The sequence below is a fragment of the Monodelphis domestica genome, chromosome 3 (assembly GCF_027887165.1).
Source record: "Monodelphis domestica isolate mMonDom1 chromosome 3, mMonDom1.pri, whole genome shotgun sequence".
Taxonomy (NCBI): domain Eukaryota; kingdom Metazoa; phylum Chordata; class Mammalia; order Didelphimorphia; family Didelphidae; genus Monodelphis; species Monodelphis domestica.
The window spans coordinates 55,392,344-55,414,825 of NC_077229.1; the positions used below are offsets into that span (position 1 = coordinate 55,392,344).

Here is a 22,482-nt window from a genome sequence, read left to right on the forward strand (position 1 = left end):
ATCACCAAACTTTTCAAGGCTCACAAAGGTGTCAAATTCCTCAGCATCTTCAGAAGCCATGTTGGATGCCATTGCCAAAAAATTGATGCACCTCATAACTCTCAGGGGTAGGTATGTTGGAGTTAACTCAAAACAGCTGAACAGCCTATTGTTAAATGTTCAGTGTAAGCATTGACACCTGGAAATCAGCAAATACTATACACCAGGGCTTGTTTTATTACTTTATTGATTGTTTAGACTTCAGCTAGTAATGGAGAAAATGTTAATACTATAGATTAAATTTAAAAGTAACTCAAAGATCTTTTTTTCCCCAGAGAGCTGATTGTTAAGCATTGACCAGCAAGCTCCTGCACAATTGTCATGCTATTCAAGGCCCTCAGCCCTAATTCACTCAGGACACATTAAGATTCAGATCCCTCTCTATAAGCCACGGGAACAGTATATGAAGAAATCCACTGAATGGAAAGTTTTCTTGGAATTGGGTTTACCTGCCATATTGGAGGAACAAATTATAGGATCATATCTTGAGGGTTGGAAAGGCCTTTAGAGGCTATCTAATCCCTCCCTCTCATTTTATAATAGAGGTAACTGAAGCCTCTAGTGGTTAAATGACATGTCCAAGGTCACATGATTACTATTTGGAGGAAGGGTTTGAACCCAGGACCTCTGACTACAAAGTCAGCACTTTTTCTCATGTACTGTGCTCTTCATTTACAAATCTATTCCTTTTGTTTGCAATAACCAGAAGAAAATGAAATCATTCAGATACATTTGTCCTACATTATAGAATCGCAGTGTGTAAAAATGGAATAAACAAAGGATGACGTATTTCATGACCAACATTCATTAGAGACTTCCTTTAACCAGTGCATTTTACCTAAGATTTTATTTTTTAAAATTCTCACCACTTCCCAGTGAACCACGAACTGTGTCAGCTGCATGAAGTGTAACTTTTTTTTTAAAACTCTTACCTTCTGTGTTAGAATAAATACTGTGCATTGGTTCTAAGGCAGAAAAGCAGTAAGGACTAGGCAATGGGGGTTAAGTGACTTGCCCAGGGTCACACAGCTATGAAGTGTCTGAGGTCAAATTTGAATCCAGGACCTCCTGTCTCTAGGCCTGGATTTCTATTCATTAAGCCACTTAACCATCCCATGAAGAGGGGAGAAAGTAGTCAAAGTCCATTGGAGCATTTAAATAGGGAAATACGAACACATTGGCTCAAGCAGTTTGATATTTTCCTGGACAGATAAATAGTCAGTTGAACCATACATCTATAGGCTGGAAAGAAACTCAGAAACTATCTAGTCTAACTTCCTAATTAATATTCATCTTTAAAAACAGACAATTGAGGCAGAATCAAGATGGCAGCTGTAAACCTCAAAATTTCTTAGACTTATAAATGTTGGAAATTTCACCATTGGGAAATTTCATACTTGAAAAATTTCCTATTGATAGTGGGTCTTGACTATTGGAATGGGAACCCCATTGGCATGGGAGGTTCCTTCTCCTACCTTCTTAAGATTACTTTAGGACAGAAACCTTTTGCTGAAAAATGGAAAGGACTTTGACCTATGCTTAAGCATAGAACAGGAATTTCTTTGAGTCATGATTGATTTTAGAATTGATACAATGGAGATACTTGGAATCAATCTCCACCCTATTCAGTCCTAACAGGATTGAGTAAGGGCTGCAGCCTAGATCAAAATTTAATTATTCCAATCTCTACCCTACTCAGGTTAACAGGATTTAGAAAGGGCTGTAGCAAAGGAGCAAAGATTTAATTATTTGAAAATATGACCTTCAACAGACATGTGCAAAGCCTCTGGGCAGTCCTGGGTTAAGCTAGAGCCTCCATTGGCACAGGGAAATTGACGGACAGTCATTGGTAGATGTGAGAACTGAGGGGAGGGAACTTGGATGGTTTCCTTAAAGATCAGGGGGGTCTGAAGACTCGGGGGGGTTGAGGAGTTGATCGGAGTGGTGGCAGTGTACTCTGAGAAGCTTGCTCTGAAGGAAGCTGAAGGTGGGGGCCTCTGAGACTGTTTCTCCATTTTGGTCACATGAGTAATAGGGACTGATCTCTTTTCTTTGCCCCAGCTATCTAAGGGCTTGGGCCTTTTGGCCCAGCCTAAACAGAAGGGGTATTTAAGCCCTATTCCCTTCTCTCCCTTTTTCTCTCTATCTCTAATTCCTTTCTTCCTCCTATTGTAATTAAACTCCATAAAAGGTTGACTGCTGACTTGAGTTTTCATTTAGGAATTACATAGCTGAATTCCTTGGCGACCTTAAATTAATATATATCAGTCTTTTAAGTGATTCCCTTGTCACACAGCTTAGAGACAGTAAAAGTTCAGACCTCCACAAACCCTTCCTCATTGAATCAAAAACACAATGCTTCAAGGGGACTGAAAACCAAATCTAACAACAAGACAGAGCTAGGCAACCCTCCTGCTGGACTCAGAAGGTATGCCCCCCCCCCAAAAGCCTGAACTCTAGAACACAGTTTTAAGGGGAAGGAAAAAGGAAGGTCCCAGGACCCCTCCCCCATCTACAGTGCTGAGTCTCCAGTGATGACTGGAATTTCTGGGCAGGCAAGGGTACTAGTTCCAAGGGAGTGCCTTGCTGGCACATCTGTGCCAGGCTCAAGGCTTTGAACATAAGTGGCATAGAGTCAGCTGGCAGAGAAGCACAGAGCAGGCAACCTAAGCACAGCCAAGACACTTCATCTTGCCCCACCTCTTCTCGAGGTTTTGGCCTCAGGGGACAGCCAGCTTTATAGATCAACTCCACCCTGCCTCAATCTTATCAACAGGGCAGATAAGAAGCCTTCAGAGGGCAGGGAAGCTCAGTCTCTAACATCCCTCTCCTACAGACTAATCTGAGAGCCTTGAGGACTAAGCTCCAAGGGCAAAGGCTGCAACAGGCAAGTGAGAAGCCAGACTCCTTTTCAGCTTCTGCAGCTAGGTGGAGAAGATCTGACCTCAGGGCTCATTAATAGTAGTAGTCTCTCGGTAACCGAGGATGACGATTGTCTTTGTGCGTTTTCATCTATGGTGTATAGATGAGTGTGCACAAAGACACTTGTGCGTGAAGGAGATTTAAGTGGAAAAGTTGCTGCACAGAGACAGTCCCACTCTCTCGGCGTTGGAAGCCTGGGTCCAGTGGCACAAAAAATCGTTACACCTGGAGACTTCTAGCCTAACCTGGCCAATCAGCAGAGCCCCTTCAGGACAGAATAACCCAAACCCACAGATTCATCAAATAATGAGAGGAGTAAGACTACAGGCAGTTACAGGGGGAAGAAGGGGAAAAATATGAGTAAACAAGAGAAAAAGAAAAAAGAAATCACAATTGCCAGATTCTATCCAGGCAATGAATAAAGACCAAATGGAACAGAGGAAGATCAAGGAACACAAAGCAAAAAAAAAGAAATTCCAGCAAATTGGACACAGACTTTGGAAGAACTCAAAATACAATTCAAAAAATAATTAAGAGAGGCTGAAGACAACTGGGAAAAGAACTTAAAAAGCAAAATAAGTCATCTGGAAACAGAAAACAGTGTCTTGAAAGCCAAAATTAACCAGCTTGAAAATGAGACAAAAGAGATGAAAGATCAGAAGGAGAAGGATGACCAAAAAGCCAGGGATGAAATTCAGTCTTAAAAAACTAGAATCCAACAACTAGAAGCAAATGACTTCACAAGGCAGCAGGAAACTATAAAATAAAATCAAAAGAATGAAAAAATTGAGGAAAATGAAAACACCTCATCCACAAAATTGAAGATATAGAAAACAGGTTGAGGAGATACAGCTTAAGAATCATTGGACTACTGGAAGATCATAACAAAAGAAAAAACTTGGACATCATTCTACAGGAAATTATCCAAGAAAACTGCCCCTACATTCTAGGACAAGAGGGAAAAGTAGAGATTGAAAGAATCCACAGATCACCCCTGGTACTTAATCCTCAATTGACAATACCCAGGAATATTATAGCCAAATTCAAGAACTACCAGATCAAGGAAAAAATATTACAAGATGCCAAGAAGAAGTCATTCAGATACCATGGAACCACAGTTAGGATAACACAGGATCTGGCTGCATCTACCCTGAAGGACCAAAAGGCATGGACTATGATATTCAAGAAAGCAAGGGAACTAGTTCTACAATCAAGAATCAGCAACTACAACCCAGCAAAACTGACTATATTCTTGCAGAAGAAAGTATGGTCATTTAATAAAATAGAAGACTTCCAAGAATTCATAAAGAACAGACCAGACTTAAACATAAAATTTGATGCCCAAACACAGAACTCAAGAGAATCACCGAAAGGTAATTAAGAAAGGGGGAAAAAGAACCACAACTATTTTAAGGGACCCAATAAGTTAAAATTATTTGTATCCCTACAAGAAAAGAGGATATTGGTAACTCTTAAAAATTGTTATAATCACCTGGGTAGCTAGAAGAATTATACTTAGATAGAATAGTGACAAACTGTATAGGATGAAATGCCAAAACATAAATATGTACATAGATATATATATGCATAAATATATATATACATATGTAAATATGTATATAGATATATGCATAAATATATATGGTACTGATTCCAAAGCCAGGTAGATCAAAAACAGAGAAAGAAAACTACAGACCAATCAACTTAATGAATATAGATGTAAAAATCTTAAATAGGATTCTAGCAAAAAGACTCCATCAAGTGATCACGAGGGTTATCCATTATGATCAGGTGGGATTTATACCAGGAATGCAAGGATGGTTCAATATTAAGAAAATCGTCCACATAATTGACTATATCAACAAGCAAAACAACAAAAATCACATGATTATCTCAGTAGATGCAAAAAAAGCCTTTGACAAAATACAACACTTATTCATACTGAAAACACTAGAAAGTATAGGAATAGAAGGACCCTTCCTAAAAATAATAAACAGTATAGATCTAAAACCATCAGCAAAAATCATCTGCAATGAGGATAAACTAGAAGCATTCCCAACAAGACCAGGAGTGAAACAAGGATGCCTATTGTCACCTCTATTATTTAACATTGTACTAGAAACACTAGCTGTAGCAATTAGAGAAAAAAAAGAAATTGAAGGTATTAAAATCGGCAATGAAGAGACCAAGCTATTATTCTTTGCAGATGATATGATGGTCTACTTAAAGAATCCTAGAGAATCAACTAAAAAGCTAGTGAAATAATCAACAACTTTAGCAAAGTTGCAGGATACAAAATAAACCCACATAAGTCATCAGCATTTCTATATATTTCCAACACATCTTAGCAACAAGAATTAGAAAGAGAATTTCTATTTAAAATCACCCTAGACAATATAAAATTCTTAGGAATCTATCTGCTGAGACAAACACAGGAACTATATGAATACAACTACAAAACACTTTCCATGCAATTAAAACTAGATCTAAATAATTGGAAAAACATTAATTGCCCATGGGTAGGATGAGCTAACATAATAAAAATTACAATCCTACTCAAAATTATTTACTTACTTAGTGCTATACCCATCGAACTACAAAATAACTTTTTTTACTGAATTAGGAAAAAAATTAAAAAAGTTCATTTGGAAGAACAAAAGTTCAAGGACATCCAGGGAAATAATGAGGGAAAAAATGTGAAGAAAGGTGGCCTAGCAGTATCAGATCTCAAACTATACTATAAAGCAGTGGTCATCTAAACAATATGGTACTGGCAAAGAGACAGAAAGGAGGGTCAGTGGAATAGACTTGGGGCAAGATAGTCTATGATAAACCCAATGGTCCCATATGTTGGGTAAAAAATCTACTATTTGACAAAAATTGCTGGGAAAATTAGAAGACAGTATGGGAAAGCTTGGATTTGGATCAACATCTCACACCCTACACCAAGATAAACTCAAAATGGGTAAATGACTTGAATATAAAGAAGGACACTATTAATAAATTAGGTAAACACAGAATAGGATACATGTCAGATCTTTGGGAAAGGAAAGATTTTAAGACCAAGAAAGAGTTAGAAAAAAATCACAAAATGTAAAATAAATCATTTCAATTACATCAAATTTAAAAGGTTTTGTACAAACACAACCAATGTAACCAAAATTAGAAGGGAAGCAACAAACTGGGGGAAAGCCTTCATAACAAAAACCTCTGATAAAGGTCTAATTTCTCAAATTTATAAAGAGCTAAATCAATTTTACAAAAAATCAAGCCATTTCCCCAATTGATAAGTGAGTAAGGGACATGAATAGGCAATTTTCAGATAAACAAATTAAAACTATTAATAAGCACATGAAAAAGTATTCTAAATCTCTTATAATCAGAGAAATGCAAATCAAAACAACTCTGAGGTACCACTTCACATCTAGCAAAATGGCTCACATGACAGCAAAGGAAAGTAATGGATGTTGGAGGGGATGTGGCAAAGTTGGGACATTAATGCATTGTTGGTGGAGTTGTGAATTGATCCAATCATTCTAGAGGGCAATTTGGAACTATGCCCAAAGGGGGCTAAAAGACTGTCTGCCCTTTGATCCAGCCATAGCACTGCTGGGTTTGTACCCCAAAGAGATAATAAGGAAAAAGACTTGTACAAGAATATTCATAGCTGTGCTCTTTGTGGTGGTCAAAAATTGGAAAATGAGGGGATGCCCTTCAATTGGGGAATGGCTGAACAAATTGTGGTATCTATTGGTGATGGAATACTATTGTGCCCAAAGGAATAATGAACTGGAGGAATTCCATGTGAATTGAAACAATCTCCAGGAACTGATGAAGAGTGAAAGGAGCAGAACCAGGATAACATTGTACACAGGGACTGATACACTGTGGTACAATCGAATGTAATGGACTTCTCTGTTAGTAGCAATGCAATGATCCAGGATAATTCTGAGGGATTTATGAGAAAGAACACTATCCACATTCAGAGGATGAACTGTGGGAGTAGAAACACAGAAGAAAAACAACTGCTTGATCACATGAGTCGAGGGAGATATGATTGGGCATAAATTCTAAATGATAACCCTAGTGCAAACATAAACAACATGGAAATAGGTTTTGATCAAGGACACATGTAAAACCCAGTAGAATTGTGGGTCAGCTATGAGAGGGGGTCAGGGGAGGAGAGGGAAGGAGCATGATTCTTGTAACCAGGGGAAAATATTCTAAAATGACTAATTAAATAAAAAAAATTTTTTTAATACAAATTTATATTGGGGGGTAAATTCCCTTGGGAAAGACATTATAAAGAAGGGATACAATCTTGGGCAATAGATTCTCCATTATCATCTATTCCAGGGGAGGATGATGGATAAAGAAGATCTCAGGAAAAGGGTAGCACAGTTTGGGAACATGGAGGGGAAAGGTGACTGGGACTGGTCATACTACCTGTGATATACTTGGCACAGGACTTGAAAATAAGGACCAGGATAGTGGCTACCCTTTGGAAGAATTCTAGCCAAGTCAACAAAAAAAGTACTAAGCACTTACTAGAGCCAGGTATGATGCTAAGTGCTAAGGAATTTAAATACAAGCAGAAAGACAGTTCCTGCCTTGAGGAAGTATACAGTCAAATGAGGGTAGAGGGTGGGGATGGGAAGTAGAAGAGGAAAAGGAAGCATAAGTGGGAGGAAGCTGGGAGAGTCAGAAATGGAGTCCAGAAGCATGGCGCCCTAAGGCAAGGCCCTAGTTTCTCCAGGCTAACAAGGGCTCTGTTCTTATCCCTTCAATAGCTTTTGAAATTTCCCCAAGTGGTTGTTTTGAAAATTCTGAGCTTTTTATCCTTTGAAGTGTGACTGGGGGGGGGGGGGAGGGGGTTATCTGCTTAATCCTTTCCCTTAGTTTGCAGATTTCCAGTAGCCATGCAAAATTTCTTTCCAGAGCACCAGGCAAGAATAAAGCATGAGCTGGGTGTACTTGTACACAATGTGGGGAGTCTTAACATTGGTCTTTCTTTATAAAGGGAAGATTTAATAGTAGTTCAGGGTGCCAGCTGTGCCCCATACCCTGCCCCCACCCATGCTCAATGAATATCTGTGCTGATTACTCCATTAAACTGAAAACACAGAGACATAGAGCAGGAGAGCAGAGAGACTCATAAATGAATGCCATTTTTTACTTGATTTCCTTCATGAATTTTTTCTTGAATGTGTGACATATGTCTTCTTCTACAACATGACAAATACAGAAATATATAATGCATGATAGCTCATGTATAACCTATATCAAATTGCTTACATAGGGGCATATATTATTGGCATGGCATGTTAATTAACTCCTCCCAAGGTGAAGGGTGAGGGAGAGAACTTAGGAATCAAAATATTTTTTTACAGAATATCAAAAAGGATTTTTACATGTAACTGGGAAAAATAAAATATTATTTATAAAAAGGTTATATGCAGGTAGCATGGTTTGTGGCTCTCTAGTAAGTGGCCTGATTCCGAGAAAGAAATGGTAAAAACTCATCTTTTGGAGTTCAAGGTCTCAAGGGCATGAGTTTAAGTTTCATCTAGAAGAGATAAAGGGAACAACATGGTTTGGAGCTATCCTGAAAGGGACAATCAATGATTATTGATAGCTTTGATTTTTTCATCTGAAAACTGCTTATTCATATGCTTTAGCCATTTGTCAATTGGGGAATAACCTGCATTCTTATAAATTTGATTTATATGTTTGAGAAATGAGACCTTTGTCAGAGAAATTTGTCATGAATTTTTTCCCGTTTGTTGTTTCCCTTCTAATCTTGGTTGCATTGGTTTTGTTCGTACAAAACCTTCTTAATTTAATATAATCAAAATTATTCATTTTACATCATGTAATGTTCTCTATCTCTTGTTTGGTCATAAATTCTTCCCTTATCCTCAGATCTGAGAGGTAAACTATTCTATGATCCCCTAACTTACTTATAATATCACCCTTTAAGTCTAAATAATATACCCATTTTGACCTTATATAGTATAGGGCAGTGATGGCAAAATTATGGTATGGGTGCCAAAGATGTTCTCTGTGGGCACTTGGCTGCCTCCCCCCAACCCAGAGTTCATTACTAGAAAGGCAGAGGGTCTCAGGCAGAGCTGCTCCCCTCCCCCTTCTCACCTGCACCAAGGACATTTCTCACATGACCCACCCCTCTGTCTAGCAGCCCAATGGAAGCACTTCTTCCCTTCCCTGTGTGTGGTAAGGAGAGGGGCACAGCACTCAGTCTGGGGAATGGGGTAGGGGTAGGACCTGGCACTCCATCTCTAAAAAGTTCACCATCACTGGTATAATAGGGTGTGAGATATTGTTCTATACCTAATTTTTGCTATACTATTTTCTAATTTTCCCAGCAATTTTTGTCAAATACTGAGGTCTATTCCCAAAAGTTGGAATCTTTGGGTTTATAAACACTAGATTGCTAAAGTCATTTACCCCTAATCTATTCTATTGATCCACCCTTTTATTTCTTAGCCAGTACCAGACTTTTCATGATTACTGCTTTATAGTATAGTTTAAGATGTAGTGACTAGACCACTAACAGAAGGGATACTCAATAACAATAAAAAGCAATTTTTAAAAATAGCACAATGTTCATCAGAGATAGGAAAAAAGTCTGATCAATTATAAATTAATAAGTGATTCCATCAGATCAAGCAAGGATTCTGAAGGTCAGAGATTAGCTACTTTTTTTTTTCCCGAACACCCATCATGTTGCCTAGCACTTAATAGGACCTTAATAAATGTTTGCTGTTATTGAAGATTACTGGAGCTAATTCCAATAGAATATAAGCTCCTAGAGAGCAGGACTATTCCTTTCGTCTTTGTATCATACTCACCCACCACAGTGCCTGATACATAGTAAACATTTAATGCTTGTTCTAACTATGAGTTACTGGTGCTACTAATTCTAATAGAATTTAAGTTCCTTTAGGAGAGGGATTGTTTGATTTTGTCCCAGTAGATCCAGTTCCCAGCACAGTGCTTGGCACATTATTGTTCATGCTTAATAATTGCTTAGTCAAATGAACTGCCATAGTCCTTGCTTTGGAACAATAGTGAGGGCAAAGATTGGAGTACGGCGATCACCCTGATTGCTATTCCAAAAAACATCTGGGAGTTCCAATGCTCCAAAGACAAAATGGAAGCACTCATTTCATGTCTAAAATGGCATAGGTGGTATTTGCTTTATGTACGACACATTCCTCCTACTCTATCATCTTCCTCTTCCTCACTTTACCCTCATCCTGGCAGTCATGGACTCAGTTTGGGTTGATACTTGCTTAATTTTTGTTGTTGTTGTTATAAAAGAAACTTCTAACAGCATATACAACATGCCATCCCTATAGTACTTCTCTCTCCCATTTCTACACTAAGAGACAGGAAGCATTAGAAACACTCTTTTAGAAGACATTGCTTGTTTTTCTCTTAGATGGGGGAAAGGGATTTTTCCTTGCCTATGAGGAAAAAAAAAGACCACAAGTAAGCACAACAATATTGCCAATTAAAATTGAACACTATTAGACTAAAGGCCAAAATTCAATCTACAATTCTGCTGCAAAAGCAGAATTCTGCCGTCTTCCTCAATTTCAGCAATTCACTGATGGCCCTTCTCTCCAAATCACCCATCATTAAGGAGCAAGAAAAAGTGTCCCATATTTCCTTCTCCCTAGTAGACAATTGAGGGGCAGGATATGGGTATAGAATGTTATATATCTTGTCGGATAGAATTGCTTTGTTGTTTTTGCTTACCTATTTTTCTTTGCTACGAGGGAGAGCTCTATTGGAAGAGGTATATTGGAAAGGAAGGACAGCGTGAAAATCATAAGACTTTTTTAACTGGGGAAGGGTGCAAATCTGCTGAAAAGAAACCACAGTCTATCCCAAACTATAAAAATAAAATAAAACCATACTAGTAAAGTCGGTCAAGGGAGCCACAAAAATAAACTCACCCTTACACCTGGACTCTAAGAGAATTCAGGGGATGAACACAAGAAATTTTCAACCCTCTGCCTTTTTTGTAGTTGTTATTGTTCTTATCTCTTCATTTGAAATTTGAAAATCTGGGTCCCACTTTGGGAAAGGAAGAGGGAGTGTGACTTTGTCACATTAGAGGAAGCAGATGGATGCTTGTTTATCAGTCAGCTAAGTAAAGTCCTCTTCTGATGACTAATTATAGGGTAGTTAGGTAGAGCAGTGAATAGGGCCTAGGCCTGGAATGAGGAGCCTTCCTGGTTTCAAATCCTAACTGTGTGACCCTGAGCAAATCAATTAACCTTGTTTGCCTCTATTTCCTCATCTGTAAAGTGAGCTGAAGGAGGAAATGGCAAACACTCCAGTTTCTTTGCCAAAACAGAATCATGAAGAGTTGGAAATGACTGAAATGACTGAACAAAATAGAGTGGAGGGCCAACCTGGGCTCCCAGACACTATTCCAGTGAAACAAAGGTTGACCATGGACTTTATAGTTGTCATTTGGGCATCATAAGTTTGTACTCTTTGGAGGATCAGACCTGGAGAATAGATGCCACATGCAAGCAGGCACTGGAAATGCTTAATCAGAAGAGTAGACTTAGGGGGGAGCAGGATCACCCTCCCAAAATCTGAAGGATTGTCCCACAACTTAGAATTATTCTGCTTAGCCCCAGAGGGTAGAACTAGAGAACAAGGAGTAAAAATTACAGAGAGACAGATTCAGTCTTCCTGCAATCGACAACTCAGCAAAAAAGGAATGGGCCACCTTGGAAGGTTTAGGTCTCCATCTCATTGGGAGAATCTTCAACCAAAGTTTAGGTTCATTCAACAAGCACTGATAAAGCATGTAGAAAATGCTAGACCCAAGAAATATAAGGACAAAAACAAAACAGACATATGCCCTCAAGGATCTGACATTCTAACAAAAGAAATCCTACCGTAGGCCCCAGAAAAATCACAGCCATAGTTTAGTAGTCAGACATGTAGCTTCCCCCCCCAACCCCCAGCATGAGAACTCAATCCAACTCCTCCCCAAATACTAAATGTCCTCCCAAGAAATTACTGATGTAGGAATTCTAGGAGAAACTCTGAGATGGTTACACATTGACATATGGAATTATCACCTATAGAAAACTCTGTTTAGAACCACTGAGGTAATCTACATCCATTGTCTCTATCTTGTAAATCATTACTAACCACTGTATCTGCAAAAGACTTACCTAATCCCTTAATTTATGAATCATTTTCTCTATAAGAATGTACCCCAAATCATTAAACTAAGTCACTGATCAGCAAGAGGCCTTGTAATCTGTCTGCAAGTCTGTCTGGGACCATCCTGATCCCAACTCCATTTCTCTTATCCTGATCCTCAACCTCAAATAATTTGATTGACATCTTATACCTACCATGTTGGAAATTCTTAAAGCATGTGCTTTACAATAAATTGTGTCTGTGACTTGAGGACTAGTCAAGCTAGTCAATCATGAAGCATTTTTTAAGACAGAGAATCCAAAGATTAAGTCACAGGGATCCCAAGTGATAACAGTCCCTGTCCTTAAGGAGTTTGTGTTTTATTTGTGCATACATAGAGGTAAATAGGTATATTCAGGATATATAAAGAATATTTCCAAGGTAAGCTTACAAGAAAAGGCATTGACTAAGTCCAGAGAAGGGCAGCTAGATGGCATCACAGTGCACACAGCACTGAGCCTGGAGTCAGGAAGACTCATCTTCCTAAGTTCAAATCTGGCCTCAAATACTTATTAGCTGTGTGACTCTGGGCAAGTCACTTAATTCCTTTTGGCTTCAGTTTTCTCATTTGTAAAATGAACTAGAGAATAAAATGGCAGACCACTCCAGTATCTTGGCCAATAAAACTACAATGGAGTCACAAAGAGTTGAATACAACTAAATAACAAGAAGTTGAGAGAGGCTCATAAACCACTGGCCACACAAATAATTTTTCTTACATATGAATTCTCAAAGACCTACACTAGGGAGAGGGTATTTGTATATAAGAAAATACACTCCTATTCTGCAAGCATTTCCCCCCCAAACCTTTACCTTCTATCTTAGAATTGACAGTAAGTATAAGCAATAAGGGTTAGGCAATTGAGGTTAAATGACTTGCCCTGGGTCACACAGCTAGGAAGAGTCTAAGGACATATTTGAACCCAGGACCTCCCATCTCCAGACCTGATGCTCTAGCTACTGAGCAATCTAGCTACCCCTTCTGAAAGCATTTATTAAGCACCTTCTACATGCCTAGCATTGTCCCAGACATTGGCCACACCAAGACAAATTTGTCAAGGAGGAAGTTGGGGACAGGAAAGCCTGAGAAGAGTTTGAAAGTCATGCAGCTGACTGGTTCTTGGAAGCTCATGCTGGGTGTGGGAGGGTTGGGGGTAGGATAGAGGTGGCCTTGGAACACCAAATGTTCATGGTAATTCCCCCTCATTTGCTGGGAGGTCTCATCTCTTCTTTCCCAACGCCTCTTCCTGGGCTCATTTTTTTCTAGCCTTAACCCACAACTCTGTAGATGAGATGTGGATTTGGGAAAACAAAAACTGTTCCCAGGGAAATAATAAGCATGGATCTGAACAACCAGGTCTCCCTTTTAAAAAAAGCAAGAGTGATAGCAAGTCTCAATTTAAATGGACCAGTATCCCTTCCACATCACAACTTTCTCCATTTCAGTTTCAATGCATCACAGGTCGGCGTAAGAAATTAAATGGGAATTTTTGAGGAGTATTGCAGAAGCTGTAGATAACATGCAAAAGCTGGCAGACAACACAGAGAAGGTGTAGCAAGTCAGAAATGCAGAAAATAGCATCTCATTGTAGTAGAGCATACTATTATATAACATAGAATAGTATTGTATACCATCAACATATTTTATCTTTTAATATCATAAATATATACAATTTCTGTTTTAAAGTGAAAATAAGTAAAAAGTTAGAGCTTGCAAAAAAAGAATGCAAAAGCCAGCAGATAACACTGATCTACATATAGCCTACAACCAAATATTTAACCCACATTTTACAAGAAGGTATTCTAAACTCTCCATAAAAGAAAAATAAAAAATTCTGACTTCTTCTCTGCTAAGGCAGGACCATAACATGTCTAGATCACAGGCTCAAGGAAGGGGGGTAGGGGCGCTATGCCCCCTAATCCATGAGATGTGTAAGGGATGCCTGTATTACCAGAGATCTTAAGAGGCAAAGTAGAAGTTCCTAGAGAGTCAACCTTGAAGCCAGAAGACCTGAATTCAAGTCTTGCCTCTCATACATACTGCCTATGTGGTCCAGAATTCATCTCTCAGAGACCCAGGAAATTCTCTCAGATTATAAATTGTAGAACAGCTTCAGATATGCATTGGAAGAGGGAGTTCCCTCACCTAGCAGTTCTTTACACTAACGAAATTCCAAGTAAGGACTAAAAATTATTTAGATGACATTATTTATGTCATCCACCCTTCTAAAAGGTTCACCATCACTGAACTAGATATAAGAGGCCCACCAGGGACTTCAATTTTACAGGATTTATAAAGGGGAAAATCACAAAATTTGGGGTGAGACATGTAGGGTGATGATTACCTTTTAACTGAAGATGGTACAGGTATGGGGAAAACACAAAGGGTGGAGTAACACTATTTTCTTGGAAAAGGACACTATCAGGCATAAGGAGAGGATATGCAGTAAAAGTCCAAGAAGGAGAAAATTAAGGGTCTGGATCACTAATCGGTTCTGAGTGAAATAAAACTCCCAAGAGTGCAGAACATAGAGGGCACATGTGGGTCACAGACCTCCCACTTAATGTATGAAATGAGTGTTTATACCTTTTTGTGGTTAAAATGGGTAGATCTCCTTTAAATACTGGGTTTACACTTTGAGGATTTAAATCTAAAAATAGATAGGGGATTACAATTTAATCTTTACAATAAAGGAAGAGATAAGTATTTTCATTGTCACAATCAGGAGATAGCTAAATTCAATCTTCACAGAATAAATACTGTGTATTGGTTTCAAATCAGAAGAGAGGTAAAGGGCTAGGCAATGGAGGGTCAAGTGACTTGCCCAGGGTCACACAGCTAGCAAGTATCTGAGGCCAGTTTTCAAACCAAGACCTCTCTCTAGGTCTGTTTCTCTATCCACTGAGCCACCCAGCTGCCCTCTAAATTTTGTTGATTATTTTGTTGTTTGTTGATTGATTGGAAAAGATGAAGACTGGCACTCACTGATGAAATTCTATTTATTTTAGAACTAGAAGGATACTGACAGATTATCTAGTTTCATTTACGGCAAGGGAAACTGCTGCCTAGGAGGTTAAGTGACTCGCCTATAGACACACAGGTAAGAATTGCCAAGACTCAGATCAGGAGCCAGGCATCAGCTGATCCCCAGGCTTGCTTTTATCCAAGGCTAAAGTGGTCATGGAAAATCCCGGAGGCAGATAGCTTTTGCCAAATCTTTGGGAAGCAGTTTTACCTTGAGTCTGGAGAGTGGGACAGCATTAGCATCACTGCAGTGATGATGGTGGTTGGTCTTTCTCTTCCTACATTGTAGGGAAATCTGCTCCTGGGAGCCATGCCATAGAATCCAGGGAGCATATGGAGGCACCACATGCCACAACTTGAGCCTCCAGGATCTTAAATGAATCACATCAGGAGAAAGATTGCAGAACACCAGGATTTTGATGGCAAATATATAGGCATTCTGCCTCTAAGCTAGTAATCCTTAAGCAATAAAAGCTTAAATAGGGGGCAGCTGGATGGCTCAAGGGATTGAGAGCCAGTCCCAGAGAGAGGAGGTCCTGGGTTCAAATTTGACCTCAAATACTTGTTAGCTGTGTGACCCTGGACAAGTCACTTCACTCCCATTGCTTAGCTCTTATTGTTCTTCTGCCTCAAAACCAAAACATAGTGTTGATTCTAGGAAAATAGGTGTTTAAAGAAACAAACAAAAAAAAAGAGTATAGTAAGAGGCAGATGGCTCTCTCAGTGGACAGAGAATCAGGCCTAGAGACAAGATGTCCTGGATTCAAATGTGACTTCAGACACTTCCTAGTAGTGTGACCCTGGGAAAATCATCTAATTTTGCCTAGCCCTTACCACTCTTCTGTCTTTGAACCAATATACAGTATTGATTCTAAAACAGAAGTATTAAAAAAAAAAAGAAAAGCCTAAATATGAAGCTGGATCCCCCTAGATGATGAGTGATTGGAGCTGGAACAGAGGTTCAAGAAAGTTTGAGTATTAAAACTAGGGGCAATTCTAGGAAGGTAACTCAAGGTTTTTGAGTAGGGGACTTGGACAGACCTGGGCTAAGAGTCTCAGGGCAGTTGTGGGAAGGATGGAGAACAGATCAGTTAAAAGATCAGTGCAATAATTTAGGCTTAGGAAAGACCTTGATGAACAGGAGAACATCCGGAGAACAGCCAGACACGGTGGTTATGAACAGGAACATTGCAAGGCTAAAATGAGATAATGGGTCTACAGGACTTTGCAAACCTTAAAGCCCCATTCAAATGCCAGGCATCATTATTATTATTAGTTAGCTTCTAGTCACCAGGCTTCCAGGCTAGTGAGACTCCATCCCCTAAGTCTTCTACTAGACTCCCATTGAGCTCCAACAATATTCAAAGAGCACTATAGGGGTATACTGGCAAATATTTAACAACCAGATTCTGGCAGTTGTAGAATGTATGCACAAAGACTTTAAGTTTATTCAGTATTATTAACACTTTCTTAACTCTATAAAATCAACAAAAGAATAAATTAAGCCCTGATTTGTAGGGATTGTCATCTCTTCTTTAAAAAAAAAATATCTTCACCTTCTATCCCAGCTAGCAACTCTAAGACAGAAGATCAAGGGTAAGGATAACACAGTTAAGTGACTTGCCCAGGGTCACACAGCTAGGATGTATTTGAGAACAGATTTGAACCCTGTTGTTTCTGACTCCAGGCTTGACATTCTATCCTTTGTGGCACTTAGCTGCCATGTGATGATCATTTCTGAAGTGTAAATGTTCTCATTTATGAAGCTGGTTTTGTGTCCTCTATGTTCTGCCCTCTCGAGAGTTTTATTTCACTCAGAACTGATTAGTGATCCAGACCCTTAATTTTCTCCTTCTTGGACTTTTACAGCATACTCTTATGCCTGACAGTGCCCTTTTCCAAAAAATCATTGTTATTCTACCCTTTGTGTTTTCCCCATACCTGTACCATCTTCATTTAAAAGGTTATCATCACCCTGTATGTCTCACCCCAAATTTTGTGATTTTTCCCTTTAAAAATCCTGTAAAATTGAAGTCCCTGGTGGGCCTCCTTGTATCTAGTTCAATGATGGTAAACCTTTTAGAAGGGTAGATAGGGGAGGGGAGCAGCCTGGACCCATATCCCTCTGGCTTTATAGTAATTAATTCTGGAGAACTCTGTGCTGGGGTGATGACACATGTGCTCCCTATGGCACATGTGCCATAGATTCACCATCACAGATCTAGTCCATGCATTATTCCAGCTCAGGGTTTTTTTGATCTGTTCAAATAAAATGCTTAAATTTTTCCCAACTAGGTTTCTCTAGTTTGATGCACTGAACATTATTAATCAGCCCTTCTTAGCTAAAAGTTAGACCTGGCTCCAGCAAACTCCTTCTAAGTAAGGTAAGTTCCTTGAATTCATGTCAGAAGAGAATTGGAATCAGAAACTGAGAAGGTTTAGCCTGGAGAAGAACAGAATTGGGAAAGGAGGTAAGGTTATGACAGCTGCCTTTAAGTGTCAGAGAGGGTTGGTCTTATTCTGCTTGACCCTAAAAGGCAAAACCAGAATCAATGGATGGTTGCAAAGAAGCAAATTTACGCTTCAGGTCAGAAAGAACTTCCCAACAATTAAAGCCATGCAGAAATTGAATGGATTGCCTCTGCAGCAGTAGCAAACACCTGCTTGGCCCCTCTCACCTTCCTGCACTAGGAGGTCTTAAGGAAAATTAGGATAGCAATGCTATAGAAATGATTTGGTCAGTGGTCTCTTAGATCCTAATTATGAAATTGTGTGGTTCTGCATTCGAGATCATAGATTTAGACCTGGACATTAGGGACCAGTTAGTCCAGAGGATCTTAACTATTTGGTGTCCTGACCCCTCTGGCTATCTTGGGGAGTGGGCAGGTACCTCATCTCACAATGGTGCTTTTAAATGCTTAAAGTTGAACTTATAGGATTACAAAGGAAACCAGTTATGCAGAAATTTAATTATCAAAATATTTTTAAAGAAATTCACAGATCCAGTTGAAGATGTCCTATGTTAGTCTAACCCTCAAGGAGGTTGATTTGTCTAAGGTCACATAGCTAGTGTCAGAGGCAAGATTGGAATCCAGGTCCTGTGACTCCAAAGCCAGGGTTCTTTGCACCATGGTAGGCAGATCTAAAACTAGAAGGGAGATCTAAGAGCATCTAATCCAGATCCTTCATATTATAGATGATTAAACTGAATAGAAAGGACTGATGGCTCATTTTAGAGGCAATGACCAATATAGACTCTTACATAGCATGGGTGAGAGTCAGAAACTAATAAATGCAATTAAATAGAATATAGGTTCATAGAATCATAAGTCTAGAGCTAGGAAGGATCTTGGAGGCTATCCAGGCCAATTTACACATAAGGAAACTGAGGTACAGAGGCAGCTAAGTGGTACAGTGGATAAAACAGGGTGAAAAGCCAGAAAGTTCAGATCTGAGTTCAAATCTGAATCAGATATTTACTAGCTATATGATTCTGAGCACTTCCAACATTGTCACTTCACCTCTGCCTTAATTTAAATAGAGGTAATAATAGTGCCAATATGCAAAGTTGTTGGGGCAAGCAAATGAAAAAAGGTTTAGTGCATTGATTGCGCACAATAGGTGCTGTATAGATGCTAATTAATAGTAGTAAAATGGGGAAATATAATGATTTAAGACCATAAATCCTAGAGATTTAAAGGGACCTTACAGGACCTCCTCGTTTTGGAGATGGAGAAACTGAGACCCAGGCAAGTATAATGACTTGACCACGATCAAGCAGGGTAAATTACAGTCAAGATTTGAACCCAGTTTCTTTGACTCTACCAGCCACTGTTTCTTACACTATACAATACTGACATCAAGATAAAAGATATTAGAAGACATTAAATGCAAGCTCCTTCCTTTAGAGAGGGAGAGACTGAGGTCCAGAGGGGTCAGGCAACTTGCCCATAGATCCACAGGCAGAAAGTATCAGAGTCTGGATTTGAATCTAGGTCCTCTACTTGGCAATCCTGCATTTTTTTCTCCTGTATCACTTATTACCCATGATACAGCTTGAGAACCTGGGCTGAATTGTTTTATCTGAAGAGTCAGAAGTAATCTGGGGAAACGGGAAGTCCCTTCCTCAGATGTGGCTTAGAAGATGAAAACCAAAAGGCTTAGGAAGAAAGAGTGGAGACAAAAGTCTGTGTGTTTCAGGGAAGTTCGTGACTGTGTCAAGCTGTTCACATTTGCTAACTGGTAATTGAAAACTCCACCTTCCTTTTTCCTGTCTTAGCACCATGGCATCCTGGCCATCCTCAGTCGTCTCAGAGAAACACAATTATCTGTTTCAAGGAGAAACACAACAGAGGCTCTAGGAAAATAAAATGTCATTAATTCCATTAGCTACAGCTTACCTCCCACACAACTGAAACATGGACACGCACACATACACACTCACACAGACTATATTTTTAGCAACTCAACTCCCTCATTTTGTCCTTTTATGTCTTTCCAGTAAAAAAAAATCTGATTTTCAGGCAGAAAAAAAATAAAACCCACCACTTCCTAGCCATCCTCGTACCCTGCTGCCTCCATTCCAGCCATTCTCTCCATTTCCACCTCCATGGAACCTTGGGCTCCAAGGACCCCAAAGGTATGCTTCAGTCTTATCTGGTCCAGAACTTACTACCCTGCCCCAAGATTCTAAAACAGTGTCTAACTGTTCATGACCCCATTTGGGATTTTCTTAGCAGAGATACTGGAACCATTTTCTTCTCCAGATAATTTGACAAATGAGGAAACTGAGAAAAATAGGGTGAAGTGACTTGCCCAGGGTCACACAGCTAGTAAATGTCTGAAGCTGGATTTGAACTCAGGAGATGAATCTTCCTGACTCTCGCCCTGGCACTTTCTCAGTTGTGCCCCTTAGCTGCCCTTTAACTATAGGTTGCCATTCAGATGGCAATCTTCATTGACTAGATTTCCTCCCTTTTGGGAGTTTCCTAGAACAATAAATACATGAGTCCAACAAAAGGGGAGAAAAGATGGAGGGAGAAGAAATTGTAATAATATTTCTATTTACTGTGCCTATTGGGACCAGGTGACCTAATGTACATAGAAGATTTGGTATAAATATCAGCTATTAGATCCAAAAGAATAACACAACAATGACTCCAAAAAGGTATGATGGGATTCCATCAAACAATGGCCAATGGTTAAAGCACTGGCCTCGGAGTCAGGAAGACTGGAATTCGAATCCCACTTCAGAGAGCATATTTAGTTATCTGTGTGACCCTGGGCAAGTCACTTACTATCTCTGTATCTCAGTTTTTGCATATGTAAAATGGAGTGATAATAGCAAGGATCCCACATGGTTGTTTTGAGGATCAAATGAATTATCCTGTCAGAAGTACTTTGTCAAACCTTAGTGTTATTGAAATGCAAGCTATTATTAAATGCTTGCTGCCATAGATACCATCAGCGTGGTCCAAAAGTTGAAGGATTTCCTTTAGGAGGTAGTGAGTTCACTATTGTTAGGATTTTTCAGCAGGGGCTGGATGACCCTTGGCTGGGATGTTATTGAGCAGGGTGGGTGAAAGAGGGCAAATTCAAGTTGTCTGTGAGCCCCTGGGATTAGGGGAGAGAGCTGAGGGAGAAAGTACTCCCTTTGGGCAGCTAGATATAGGAGTGGTGCATGCAAAAAATGTCCCAGGAAAAGGGGAAACAGAGCAGCTCCCTGAGTGCCGGCTCTGCACACATGCCACAGCTTCGCCAATGTGGCTATAGAGCCATGTTGGTGAACCTATGGCACGTGTGCCATGGGGGGCTGCTCCCCCCCCCCCTTGCCAGGCATACCTGAGGAAATTTCTCCCATCACCGCCCTTTTGCCTGGCAGTTCAAGGGTTGCAGTTTGGACACTCTGTCTCTTAAAGGTTTGCCATCACTGTTGTAGAGAATGCTACCCAGGAATTAGTTGAACTAAATGTATGCTGGGATCCCATCTAGCTCTTAGGTACCCTGGTCAATAGCTCACTGGGCCTGGAGTCAGGAAGATCTGTATTCAAATCTAGCTGTGCAACCTTGGGCAAGTCACTTCATCGCTGCCTGCCTCAGTTTCTTCAATTATAAAATGGGGATCATAATAGCACCTACCTCCCAAAGCTGTTGTGAAGATCAAATGAGATCATGATTGTAAAATGCTCAGCACGGTGCCTAACACCAAGTAGGTGCTATATAAATACTAGTTATTATTATTGTTGTTGTTGTCTTTGTTATTACTTTTACATTCAGGGCTTCCAGGATTCCTATGAAAATGTGTAGGTATCAGCCATAAAAAAAGAATAAGAATAACAACAAGAGCATTTACATAGCACTTGAAGGTTTACAATGAGTTTCAAGATATTTTAAAGGCTCATCTAAGGACTTGCTCTTCTGGAGAGCCACGACAGTGGTTCAAAAACAAGTCATTGCTGAAAGAGTTCAAGGAGAATCTTTTTTCTTTTTCCAAATGATTCTGACATTCGTGGTCTAATGTGCCCATTAGAGCTTCCAGTCTCTCCCCTTAAGTCCCATTAGAAATTAAGAAAGATTGTAGAATTGAGCTCTAGGAATATTTTAAACGCCATTCACCCCCTGTTTTCTAGGCTAACAAGCATTGTTCATCTCTTTATAGAAAGTGAGAAGTTTTAAAAAAATCTCCATCAGGCTGAAGTTGCTAAGCCGGGGAAATCTATCCCAACCTAATGAGCAAAGGAAAATTTCTAGCCACATCGCCAGTGGTATTGACATCAGCTGTTCTCAGCATAGTAGAGTCCCATTAGGGGAGGGAAATCAAGCCTGGCAGGGTGGGAAGTCCACCTTCCTCTCCAAAGCCAGCCAAAATAGATCACTGGAGTACCAGGCTCCAGTTCAGGTCAGTCTGCTAAGTGGCAGCACTGGTAATGGGTCTTAATTAGCGATCATCTCCTCCAGATGCCATGGGAGGATTGAGGGGAACAGAGCTAACTGAGAAAGATATGAGATCTTTTGCTCCTCATTGAAGCAAGGAATTTTCCCATCTTTATACTGTTTTTTTTTGTTGTTGTTTTTGTTACCCTTTATTTCCATCTTATATATTGCTTCTAGGGCAGAGGGAAAGGCTAGACAATGGGGGTTAAGTGACTTTCCCAGGGTCCCACAGCTAGGAAGTGTCAGAGACCAGATTTGAACCTCCTATCTCTTGGCCTGGCTTTCAATCTCCTGAGCCACCTAGC

At 39.7% G+C, this 22,482-nt stretch overlaps 1 protein-coding gene across 4 annotated transcripts in view; it reads right to left on the minus strand.

Annotated features, from left to right (window-relative positions):
* The window catches only part of RIMBP2 (RIMS binding protein 2), a 576,724-nt gene that overhangs the window by 270,205 nt on the left and 284,037 nt on the right, over nt 1-22,482 (minus strand). The gene's annotated exons all lie outside the window — the stretch shown is intronic.